This window comes from Boleophthalmus pectinirostris, unplaced genomic scaffold, assembly GCF_026225935.1.
Source record: "Boleophthalmus pectinirostris isolate CB_2022bp ecotype Guang Dong unplaced genomic scaffold, ASM2622593v1 HiC_scaffold_15, whole genome shotgun sequence".
Taxonomy (NCBI): Eukaryota; Metazoa; Chordata; class Actinopteri; order Gobiiformes; family Gobiidae; genus Boleophthalmus; species Boleophthalmus pectinirostris.
Genome location: NW_026571070.1, coordinates 34,043,529 through 34,057,005, shown reverse-complemented (window position 1 = coordinate 34,057,005; position 13,477 = coordinate 34,043,529). Strand labels below are relative to the sequence as shown.

Sequence of the window (13,477 nt, the reverse complement as noted above, 5' to 3'; positions counted from 1 at the left end):
GTGTGAGTGTAGCGTGAGCAGCTCTTCAGCTCCTCAGCTCACAGGGCTCCATGTGAACGGAGCTAATTAATAACATCATTAAGATGGGAATCACAGTGCCAAGGAAAAACTCTGTTCATTACACAAGTGGGCCATCAAAAGAGGCGTTTATCAGAGCGTCTGAGAGGACGGGCTCTGCAGTCTGGTACAGGCACAAGACTCACTTGTGTAAATGTAGATGTGCTCTGATCTTTGTGGTCATTACATTTATGTATTTCACTTCAAGGACCACGCCACAACAATAGAAGATGATAAAGATGTTCACTGATGGTGGATAGATGTGATGGCTGGAGGAGGCTCAGGGTGGGGGTTTGGTCTCCAAGCCAAAATGGTCATCCATCTGATTCAGAACCTTGAAGATGATGTCTTCAGATGAGAGACACAGGTGGGAGGGAGGGGGTTGAGAGCGCTGACTTGGACAGTGTTGTCAGGATGGCCGTGTAAATAGGGCTTGTGGGTAATTGCAGGCGTGGTTGAGATGAGCTGTGTTTGGCTGCAGAGGAGGTTGAGGTGTGGTTCAGCTCCTGAATCTCAGTTCATCATATTAACTCCATTTAAATGTAGTAGTATCAGTATGATTCCCATATTATAGCTTTAAGAATCTGCCGATACCCGATAAGAACTGATACCAGTGCCAGAGACTGAAAACGACACATAAATAAAAGTTCAAACATTCTGAAACTTTCTGGATGGACTACGACCAGTAACTGATCTTATTACATCAGTGTATATGTCCAACCAGGATGTCGACTGAATCGTTATGTAAAAGCTGATATCTGATCTAGAATATGTTTCAGTATTGGCGCCAGCGTGCGATACCAGTATCAGATCAGTGCATCTCTTAATTGTGAGTGAACCTGCGCCTCCACAAACCTGACATTTGGCTTGGAGGAAGGCCTGCTCCTGCTGGTTCAATGGAAATGTTGTTCCTATAATGTTCCACAGTATGGCATAAAACTCTCTCTCTCCATGGAGAATGTTCTGAAGTAACTTCCATCCCTTGATTCTAAGCTGTGGAGTTTTTTAGGAACCTGAGTACAGCTCAAATATTAATATACAACAAAAATATAAGAGAAAGTACTACATGAGCTTAGAAACTGTCCAGATGATAAATATTGAGAACCCAAAATGCATTGTTCATCTCCTGTATTAAACAATAAGCTTTGCTGTACATTTTAGAAATACAATTCTAATGTAATGTTCACTTAGCAGAGTAACCACCTCACTTCCACTCAGAGACAGCACTCTGATAACCACACCATCCCAACAGCAGCAAACAAATGCTCCTTAATGCGCCTGATGCCCTCCCTAAACAGGCCTACTCCACTCTATTATCCCCCTCACCCCAGGGACAGGCGTTCAAAGAGCCAATGTTCCAGCGCGTTAGAGCGGCTGCCGTCATAATGCACTCGCGACACATATTTCAACCTGTGAATTTAAATTTCAATAAATAATGTCAGAGCAAGGACACGCTCGGGTCCCTGTGTGCTCTAATCCGCTCCAGACTGCTCCATATTGTTACATGGTTATCTCACCGCTCCCCTGGCACATGATGGATGGCCAAACGCTCCATAAACATACCCACAGACCCACTCCTCTGCCTGGGTACTGCACACGGACGTGGAGTGGGCGATGCAAATTCATCCTTTTTTGTGTGTGTGTGTGATATTTTATTTTTCATAATGTACCAGGAGTGAAATGTGTTAAATTTGGTGTATTTCACTTTATTGTTTGCTGATTATGACTGTAATGGCTGTTTTAATTGTGATGAACCACATACGGCAAATGTTTCAGTTTCAGTTTATTTCAGAACAATACTACACTTAAGATTATGGTGGCATTCATTTTTATTTCAATTTGTGCAGTGTACATATCACTGTCACATATCACTGCATTATTTACCTTTAAAAAACAACGAGCAACAAAGTCTAATTTTGTTTTGCCATATATATATATATATATATATATATATATATATATATATATATATATATAGTCCATGTTGTTTTGAGACCATGGGGGGCCACCAGAGACTAAAAACCTCCATTAATTGGTGAATATATAATATAGATGATATAAATGACATAAACTTTGATATTACATTTTTAAAGAGACGACTTTACTCCAGGACTTGTAAACTTAAAAAAAAACACTACGCAGAGTGTACACTACAATATTTACTAAACAACAATCTTTTAAGCCACAGCAGAGCTGTTTATTTTGATTATGATGCCAGTAAAAAGACCTGAGAGCAGAATATAATAAAACATAATATAATAAATATAATGCAAACAAAGCCCATCATTTAGCTGTGCTCTATTTCTAGTGGCTCTAACTGCTTGTTCAGCTTCTACTCCACGTCTCATGTCTCTGTCATTTTTCTTGTTTTTAGCATCTGCAGAGCTGAGTGTTTAAGCTGCTCATGGAAATTCCATTATTTATTCGACAACAATGGCGTTAGCTGTAGTCTTTAGCCGCACTCCTCTGCTCTTCCTCACATCTGACACAAAAACCAGCAGCAGATGATTTCAGTGATCTGTCACTTTTACACCTATGTTTCAATTTACACTACTATATGATCAAGCCGCAACAAAAATGTGTCATTAGTTTCTGTTTTTGTTGCTCTCAGTTGCCCCTCCCTTTTGCTCTTTGCACTAAGTCACTCCACCTTCAGAGCACTATCACAACACAATCAGTGTGCATCCAGCTAATGAAACTACTGCACATCACATCAGGTTTGTCAAGTTGCTGTGTACAGTTTAGTATCATGTTTTGTATATTTATGAAGAATACCGTATTTTCCGGGCTATTAGTCACTCTGGATTATGAAACACACTGTTATTAAATGGTCTATTTACAAACTTTTTTCACAAATAAACTGAACCAAACTTTAAAGGAAACCCAACAGTGTGATGGGTGAGTGGTTTTGTTTGTTTGTTCGTTCACGGTGACTCTGGGCTTTGTTCAGTTGTGGCGTGTAGGGAGGGTGTGTCTGGGACCAATGGATTGTCGGCGTGTTCACAGTGACTCAGTTGTTCAGTTGTGTCTAGAAGTGGCACATTGCGTTCACTTTTTTGGTTCGTTCCTCCATTCCGTTCCTCGTCTGTGTGGAGTGATGAGTGTGTCTGTGGGTGTGTTTGGCTGTGCAGTCTCTGTCTGCTCCGTGTGTGTTTGTGTGTTCTGTGGGTGGTGCGGCTTTGTAGTTTACTGAAGTTGTGCTGGGACACCTGAGTGGATTCGTGTATAGGGCGCTCTGGATTGCGGAGCCAGTCGTTTTTTGATGGGGTTGAAGGCTTAAGAGCGTGATCTATAGCCCAGAAAAATACGGTAGTTGTGTGGGAGCATGGGTGATGTAGGCTTGTGGGCGGAGCCTTGTACAGAACCTTACAGCTAACTATAAGGGGGGTTGGATAGGGCCTGGGAGAGTTCAGTAAATTACTCAAACATGCATGGATGACATCTAAAACCTCTTCAGACATGTTTCTGATGAGAGGAACAATGTTATAGAAAACTCACAAAAATCAGTTTATGCTATATATATATATATATATATATATATATATATATATATATATATATATATATATATATATATATATATATATATATATATATAAATTTTGTTATTTGTAATCTGTAATTTTAATTACAGACAATAGACTCCATTTACATTTCCAAAAGCACCGTTGTGATATGATCAGTTGTTCTGTGGAGCTCCAGTGCAAAGGCAGGGCTCACACAGGTTGGAGTTCTTGGCAGGGCTCAGGTCACTGGGGGTTTTCAGGTAGTGCGTAGGTGGTCTCCTGTGTTGACTTTGGACGTCTCCTCTGAAAGCGATCTGATGGAGAATGTTATGGGAATATGGCGGGAAGACATTCTGGATCATTTTCTGGTTCCTCTCAGATAAACAGAAGAGAACGAAGAGAAATGAAAACCAGGCAGGATGTCATTGTCCTGTGAATGATTGAATGAGATTGTAGATTGTCATTACTCGAGAGGTTTTGAGGCAGATCTGGGCCGACTGGAATGAACACAGACATGTCCAAGGTTTAAATGAATTCGTTTTATTTAGCTTTAGGCATAACAAATACACAGTGAAGATGTGGAACACTGGTTGTGGTGGTTCAAATTGCAGTTTTATGTTCCTGGCTGTGAATAAAAATGTGTGGAAAAAATGTTCACTGTCATGTGACAACTAGAGCGGAGCACCAAGAGGGTGCAGACATTACTGAAGATGAATGAACATAAGTGACTTTTGTATAGTGAATGTTACAAAAACACATCAAACTGTTGCATTGGTCAGTGTTTGCAGGCCATTTTATTGTTCATGCTCATGATAAGTGCAGCACAGCTCACCCCGTTTCCTGAGCTGTCCTCTGCAATTACCTGTGCACACTTTACCAGTGCACACTTCACTCTGGTACTATGTTTCCTGCCGTCACAGCTGAACCACACTCAAACCCTTACAGTCCATGTAGACTGAGTCCTGGTCCAGTGCACGTCCTCGACCATCACTGTGTTTTGTGATGTCAAATGTGGAGGACAGCTCTGTTTACTTGAATCACATTTTCTAAATGTGTTAGACATTTTTTTTTACTGGAATTACACTCCCAGTCAAAAGTTGTTTTTCACTCAATGTTTTTGTTGTTGTTTTCACTGTTTACATTGTAGATTTTTCACTGAAGGCATCAAAATAATCAATGAACATAGGTTAGGAGACAAAAAGTGTCTTATATAATGGCCAAACTCATTGAGAGAAGGTCAGGGGTTTACAACACTGTCAACAATGTAAAGTGTCGCTATTCTGAGGAATCTGAATCTAAAATATAAAACACATGCATAAATCAAACTTATATTATTTATTTATTTTGCTGCTTGACTGTATATGGGGTTTTAACAGCATTTTCTAACGTCCCTAGTCCTTTTTGTGACAACTTTAGTACAAACTGCAGCTACTGTCACTGCAATTTCAAGGTACTATGTGACATCACACATGACTCTTCTGATTATAGCCATGTGTTTCTGATTACAACAGCTGACTCACAGTGTAGAAAGTGTTTGGCTGGTTCTGACTGTGCAGATAGTTCATTTAAGTCCACTTTTAGCCCCTCCACCTGTTGGCTCCACACCACAGCTCTAGGGTTTAAATGCCCCCTCAGCACTTGACTCGGACCCCCCTCTCTTACACCCAGTACTCTCAGTGCAGCAGAGGGATATCCACAAACCACTTCCTCTCGTCTTTCCTTTCAGACAGGAAGTGGTTCCGCGGCCTGCTTCCTGTCCGGTCCCTCTGAGCTGCCTGGCCTCTGATTGCCTTCTTCATGTGAGACATTCCCAGGCTCCTGTAACCTCTGGTCCCAGGTGAGCGGGTGGGTGAGCGTGTGGGCGAGCGTCCTGGTTTGGGGTGAGCTGGGTGCAGTGTGTCCCTCTCAGGGGTGGGAGGGGAGGGCCGGGCATTAGCAGAGCTGGAAAACATGCTCTGTTTAGGATGTGCTCGGTCAGACTGTGGGAAAGAGTGTTTTCCCTCAGGGCTCTCCCAAAAAAGCTCTCACATAGTTTTACACTGGTGCAGATCAAATAAACAGTGTAACAGCAAAGAAGGTCCTGGGTGAGTGAAGCCCGTCACTCAAATGTTTGGTAACAAGGTCTTTTCTTGTACTGAGGAGGATTTGAAGATAATGTGATTCAGAGATGATCTGTAGGATGTGGGAGAGAGTAAAACTGTAACCTTCAAATACACGTGCTGCTCTCTTTTGTTGTTGCAGGAAAGACTGTCCTTATATAAACACTCAAGCCATAATCCTGTCCAACATGAAAGAACATCAGACTTGTATTGTATTGTTATTTTTAGCCTGTGACATGACAGAAAATAAGAGTGTGGCTCGCAGCCCAGCTCTTTATATGGCGGCGTGCCATGGGAATCCCCTGTCACTTTTAGCCTTTATGATGGACAAACAATGAGACGGCATCACACTGTGTATGACTGACAGCTCTGAGCTCTGACACTGAGGCGAGTCTCACACAGACCAGTTTCACTGTCAGCCCCTCTGCTCCTCCCCTGACCCTCCTCTCTGTGTGGATGTGGAGGTAACACGTGCTCCTGCTGAACGTCATGTGTTTCCCCCACAGCGCCTCACTTCCTGTGGGACAGCTGATCACAGCTCCTGCTCTGACTCAGCCAAGGCCTCCCTCTCACGGTGAGTGGCCTGTATGAGGCTGTAGCGTGGTGGATATGACCCAGCACAGAGCAGGCCAGGCGCACCTATATTTAGCTCAGCGATGCTCATGCTAATGGGCCTCACAGGCCTAATCATTCCCAGGCTGTGCAGCCCCGTCCTGACAGGAGAGGAGGCCACACTCCCACTAACCCATGGAGTGAATGTTAAAGAGAGGTTAGCTTCAGCGTGCCTGTCAGGGAGCACACACATTAGCACTATGTGATTCATACTTCTTCAGTTCCAGGTCCAGTGGTGAGGCTGGCTTTGGCTCTCTGTTGTGAGGCACAGAGTTCACCTCTGCTGGTGTTGCTTTTTCTCTGTCTGTTCAAATGAGAACTCCTCCAGTAACAGTTGGTCTGGTCGTTAAGGTTGTGAGTGTGTCACAAAGAGGTGTGTAAGTTCAGTGAAGGTGCACAGGGTTTGTTGGACCTGCTGGTTCCAGGGCTCTATATGATGTTTACTATTGTTAGATTAGACCACAAGTGCCTGCAGTTCCATTATATAGTCCTGACTTTCTGGTCTCTGTGAGGATTGGGGCGCAGATGGAAAATCTCAGGCTCAAAGCTCTAAATGGTCCATGCCTGGTGGTTTGTGGCTTTTTAAGAGGGGAAAAACTCCCTCAAACAGCCTTCACGGTGTGGGCCCGGCCAGAACCACACCTGGCTCAGGTTGAGAATGACTCTAGCCCTGGTGTTTACATCACAGAGGACTGAAGGATAAATCTGGTCACAACCCAGAGCCTTCAAAACCACCACAGCGGTGAGTCCTCTGTTTTGTAGGGTTACCATGTTGTAAAATGTGAGGCCTCCTGTTGTCATGCACTATATGAAGAGTGACCTGAACCACAGGACTCCTTTACTGCTGCCTCTTCCAGCACAGTCAGTACTTGGACATTTACATACACACCAGGCTAAAGGGATAACTGGCCCAGAACAATTTAAACAGATTTTTCTATATGCTGTAAACCCTGGAACTACCACTGAGGTGTTGTGAATCCCAATAACACATCTGGAGAAGCCGATACCTGCTGCATATAAGAGCGCAGTCTGATTTAGTTTAGGCGCAGACTAGGAGAGGCATTCAACTGCATGAGGTAGGAAGCAGCCAGCAGAATATTAGACATGTGTTTGGATGCATTGTCATTTGTTTTAAATGAGCAGAGATGACAGTCTGTCCCCTCCACTGAGCACATGTTGCTTTGTTTTGGTTCACTATGTTAAAGTGAAAACTACCAGAGCTTCACTGCATACAGTCTGTGCTGTGGAGAGCAGATAAGCCCGTCACGATAACACATTTTGAAGCACAGTATATACTGCTACACAGATATACTGCGATAAACGATAATACTGAAACTACTTCATACTGAAACCACTGACACAATAACAGTAATACAAGATAATCCCAGAAAACCAATATCATTAAAACGTCTTAAGTTTTTAAAAGTTTAAAAATGTCTATATATACATATATATGTATGTACATGTATATATATGTGTGTGTATGTATGTATATATGTATGTATATATATATATATATGTGATATAGGTATAGTATATGTATGTTATATGTATTATATACATACATATATAATCCATTTCATTATTTAGGATCATCATCATTGCTATTATGTTATTTATTGTATTATTATTTATTTAGTTATTTTTCTTTTTTTAATAAAAAAAAAATCAACTTTCTACATTTATATTGATTTTATGTGTGGGTGAAAAAAGAAACAGGGCATCTATCCTGTGACTTATGTGGACACCAAAAAAAAGCACTGAATAAATTGCAAAAAAAAAAAAAAGTCTAAGTTTTAGTGAATAAACAACAGAATGAAGCGCTAATTATCCCCAGAGTTACCTATAACTTTTACCCCTACACCTCAGATCTTTTCATATTACAACAAAAATGCCTCAAGTCTTTCCACCTTTACAAAAAAGTTGTGCACACGATAAATCTTGAGCCCCAAAACATATCGTGCCAGCTTTCATACACTGAACGATAAGTCGATATAGTCATTTTTGTGACAGACCTAAACGTAAAAAATTTCTGACAATCAAATGCTCAGCTTGAACTTTTGCTTATCTATCTCTGCCAAAAGTGTGGTTAAATGTATGACAGTTGTTTTATTAGTAGTTGTAAAGTTTTAGAGATAATGCTAAATTACTATACGCTCCTGAACGTCTCATAGCCCCCATTTCCACCTATTGAGTACTTTGACCTGCTGTAGACTGCTTTTGGGACAAAGACCATTAGAATGTAGTAGTTTAGTGCACTCAGAGGCCCTGGCTGATCACACTGCAGCCCCTCCCCCTCAGCTTTAGCCCCTTTCCCCCCCACAGTGCTGTGTGCTGGGACAGTGTGCTGCCCTCTCCACCTCCTCCGTGTGGGGCGCTTCCTCACTGCTTCCTGTCCCACGGCTGGCCCAGTCACACAGCGGGCAGACCCTGTGCAGGTCAGAGGTCAGGGGTGGGTCTGTGTCACCCCGCTGGACATGAGCAGGGACAAACTCATGTGTCAGATCTGTGGAAATGAAAAGCAGGCAGTCAGGGAGTGGACTGAAGGTGACATAACGGGGAGGAACCGCAAAGAGTGATTACATGTAACTGAGTATTACCCACCTCCAGACACTTGCCACATCAAAAACATGGTCTCAGTTACATTTACTTGAGTAACTCTTTAGAAATTGTACTTTTCAGAGTACCTTCTCTACTAAATTGTGGCTCAGCTTTATATTGACAATCTGAAATGATTTGAACATTTGTGTTTCTTGCAGCTCCTTCAGATCTGATTTAGTTTGTCTCATTTTTGTGTCTGTCCTTTAAAAATACCAGATTTTGTGACTTACTTAATGTTTTGTCCTTATAATTACTGTAATCTCAAATTCAGATGTTACAGTTACTCTTTAAGTTACTCTTACTTGAGGAGCAGTTTTCCCAAATACTTTTTCACTCTTAGTCCAATGAGGTTCACTTGGTCTTCTGATCATTTATGTTATTAGGTTGTTTTTTCAGACCAAGTGTTTGTTTTCACACATGACCGTTAGATTTTTTCCCTCTTACTTAAGTCATTTCTACTCACCACAACTCTGTACTTAGATAACACTTGAGTAATATTATTTTGAAGTCCTGTTACACTTATTTGTGTACAGTCTTGGGCAACCCCCCTCTGCTTGTGTCTAGTATTCACTTCACTATGTGCACATATGTAGCTCATAAGAAGATCACACTTGTTCCTCTTAAAGATGAGGACATTTAGCCTGATTCTTGGTCTAATGACATGACGGCTGATGTAGCTGGGCTAAAGCAGCTTATGTGGGCTGTGAGGGGCTGTGAGGGGCTGTGAGGGGCTGTGAGGGGCTGTGAGGGGCTGTGAGCGCTGGAGCCAGAGCTGGAGCCAGAGGAGGATAAGTGAACTGTGTTTGTCAGCTTTTTAAACCTTGAAATTGATTCTTGTTGTGTGCTCTTTATTCTAATGACAGGCTAATCCCCCTCTCCTGGTATAAATAGTGCGTGTTATTCCCTGCTCCTGTGTGCGGCTCTCATCAGGAGTCTGCGCTCGCTCCAATCTATTTACCACTAAGTCCCCCAAAAGGTTACCTGTGGCAACTGCAGCCCGCACCCTCCTCTGCATCGGCCTCTCTGCCAATTCTGCCTGAGCTAATTAAATAAATGGCTTTGTGGGGAGAGTCAGCTGAATGAAATGTCAAAATATTGATGGTGAATGGTTCCATGATTCCAGGGCATTTGTCACAGACTGCAGGAGCTGAGAGCGCTGCTGGCCTCAGGGCTCCTTTAATGATATTAGTAGAGATCTGCTTATTTATGAAGCTCTAAGTTATTCATGGCCAATGCTGGCTATCCATCAGCGCGAGCAGCCTGTTTACTGTACTCTGCTGCGGCTAAGCACTGAATTAACCAATAAATCCTTTGTTCCTTCACGGTTTAAATGGCTAATATAGACATGTAAATCATATGCAGCTGGAGCCAGACTGTTCACACTGCACTGTTCATTTCCTCATGTCTCCTGTGCGCTCTGCTCTTTACACCACTGCGGCCCGCTGTGATTTGTGGGCCCATCTCATGGCTGTAACATGCAAGTCCTCTGAAATGGAACTGCTCCAATCAATGCACTGTGTACCAGAGCGAACAGCAGGCTTCTCAAAGTGAGGTCCCCCCCTTCTGTCTGTTCCATACACTGTATACAGAAGTGGACTGAGAGAGTGTGACGTCACCCACAGCGCTCAGCTCCAGTCAAATGAAGCTCACCGTGGCAGTTATAGAGGCAAATGTGGAGCTGAATTCCATATTAGGAATGGAACAGATTTATGGACAAAATAGAGAAATAAAAACACCAGGATCATGTAGAGCGGGTTAATATAAATATTTTTAGACCAAAATGATGAGGCTCACTGCAGCAATTAGAGAAGAGGGGTTTAGTTTGATGATCTGCTCCTAATACACGCATCAAGAATCTCAGACTTCCAGTCACTGCGCAATTCGTACTGGGAAGGTTTTTCCGAAAAAGTGAGCATCAAACCTCCATGTTTGTTTTCCCAGTGGGATGTGTCTGTTGTCAAAGTCGATCTTTTCAAGTATTTTGAACCATTTCACTTTTGTTTCTGGTTCTGATATTGTCATATTTTAGTTTTGGGATTCAGACATTGTAATTGTGTGGTTGTTGGATCCTAACAGCGGAAAACGGCTCGAGAAATTTGTTTGTGAACTTCATAAATGCAAAAGGGAATCAGATGTGTGTGACTCAAACCTCTGTTCAAACTGTTCAAAGGCGATGGGTAGAATGGATCCATGGGCGCTCCACATACAAAATGTTCACTGCAAACTCAGGATGATTTCTTAGGCAGTCAAATGTTTCCTTTTTGGTCCTTCCTGAGTATCAATCCTGCCCATCACCTTCACCTTTCACTATTTTTCAATTCCGTTGGGAAGAGAAACAGTTTGAACAGAGGTTTGAGTCACACATCTGATTCCCTTTTGCATTTATGAAGTTCACAAACAAATTTCTCGAGCCGTTTTCCGCTGTTAGGATCCAACAACCACACAATTACAATGTCTGAATCCCAAAACTAAAATATGACAATATCAGAACCAGAAACAAAAGTGATATGGTTCAAAAGACTAGAAAACATCAACTTTGTCAATAGACAATCCCACTCTAAAATCAAACATGGTGGTTTGATGCTCACTTTTTTTGGAAAATCCTTCCCAGTATGAATTGCATAATGACTGGAAGTCCGAGATTCTTGATGCGTACATTTGGTTAAACTTTACATTTCAGACCAGTTTTAGTTGTAATGTCACAATACTAAAATCATTCATTTCGACACTAAGGAAAAGACAAACCATTTTGATATCACAGCGACAATAAAATGCAGTTTCTTTAAAGGTCTTATATTATGCAAAATTTCCTCTGAGCTTTAAGCCATGTTAGAACTTCATCATAAATATACCTTCATTCACAATTGTTTGAGGAATACTTTATTGTTAGTCTGTCTACATCTCCAAAGCTCAAAATGCTCCACCTTTTGATGTCACAAAGAGTTAGTTTTCAAGTTACATTTTTGCTATATTTGTTTTGATACGGACAGACCATGTGTGCCCCGATTGGCTAATACATCTGTCAATCACGACCACCTAAACTTCGATTAATGTGACCAGACTCACATCTTTGTAAAGTATCAGAGAAGTGTTTTTTCTGAATCCCAGACAAGCTACCTGGACTGAACCTCACACACCATCCTCACACGTCCTTTTTGTCTCCTCTTTGGGTCCCTTGATCTTCCTCAGTTGGTTGCTCTCACCCACGGCTCCTTTGTGTTCTCTCCCCGCAGAATTCCCCTTTATTCTTCTGCAGGTTCCTCCTCAGATCCGGTGGACCAGAACTGTAGTTTTCAAGTTAAATTACTTTTAGAGATGGGCAATTCCAAGAAGACATGAATCATGATTCTAGAGAAGATGTAGGTGGAGTTTGAAAACATAGTACTTATAAACACACGACATCACAGGGTGGAACAGAGCAGGGTTTGTGTGTTAAACATGTGTGAATGAAATAAAACACAATTCCACACAATTCCAGGAACGATTGTGATGAGGAAACAACATTATATCAGAGAATAGCCTAATATGAACCCTTTAATATTACTATGTGGTCAAAAAATCAAGAAACACAACCAAAATAATCCTGTTTAAGAGATTTTTTCAGAATCAATACTTGAAATTAGTCTGATTTTGATACTAGATTTAGTATCGACTACTTTTGGCAAGCCCATAGTTTAGGGGTGGACGATATCTGGATATTGTAAATATATCGAGATATGGATTCTGACATATCGTATATATCGATATAATGCTTATGTTCAATTCTGATTTCACCGCTTCGCTTGTTTGTCTTGTCTGTCGTCGCCCCGTGTACCTCGCCTCACTGATTTTGCTGCTTGTCTCATTCACTCCTCACTGTCGCCGTCAATGCCCAAAGTTGGTGCCAGTGAGAAGCTTCAAGCACCACGAACCTTTTCCACACAGCACATTCTCTGTCACAGAGAGAACACTCATATTCCACTGAGTCGTGTCCTTTAGTCCGACAGAAGCTGAACCACATGAGCGGCGCAAGGAAAGAGCTGTTTATGCAAATGAGCCATGTGGTTTTAAGTTTTGTTTCTGTAAAAGGTAAACAAATCTGTCCAAAACTGCACTAAACACATGATAATGTCAAACGAGCTGATGTGACTCTAGAGTCGTTATGGTTCATATGTTGTAAAGTTTAGTCATGTAAAGTTTATTTATGCAGAAGATTTGAATGAATAATCTGCTGCAGTGTGACTTGTACAACAGTGTTTGGAAACGTTGGGTTTGATCTGCAGTGGATTGTGGGAAACCTCACAGCTCCTCACACTGGTGAGGAACATGGATCTGTTAAAATAATGAACCTCCTGATCTTCCTGTGCTGAAGGAGCTCATGGTTCTGGTTCTGGTCTAGATAAGAGTTTATGCAAAAATGAGCTTGAGTTGAGTTGTTTTATTGATGAATGAAAAGAAGAAATATATTTCTTTTATTTTACAGTTAAATTATTATTTATGTAATTAGGTTGTTTTTTTTTTGTAATCTTAAATGTTCCTACATGAACTGCCGACCTCTTACACTTCAATAAAAAAAAGACCTTGTGGAATTTGGCATATTTATTTTTGCAGTTTTCAGTTTTA

At 41.6% G+C, this 13,477-nt stretch overlaps 1 protein-coding gene across 2 annotated transcripts in view; it reads left to right on the top strand.

Moving 5' to 3' along the window:
* The window catches only part of znf438 (zinc finger protein 438), a 121,445-nt gene that overhangs the window by 35,560 nt on the left and 72,408 nt on the right, over positions 1-13,477 (top strand). The window contains exon 3 of one of the 2 annotated variants that reach the window (XM_055151102.1): positions 5,290-5,400. The exons of the other annotated variant lie outside the window; for it this stretch is intronic. The gene's annotated coding sequence lies outside the window, so the exon portion shown is untranslated. The remainder of the gene's footprint in view (positions 1-5,289; positions 5,401-13,477) is intronic. 2 annotated transcript variants of the gene reach the window in all.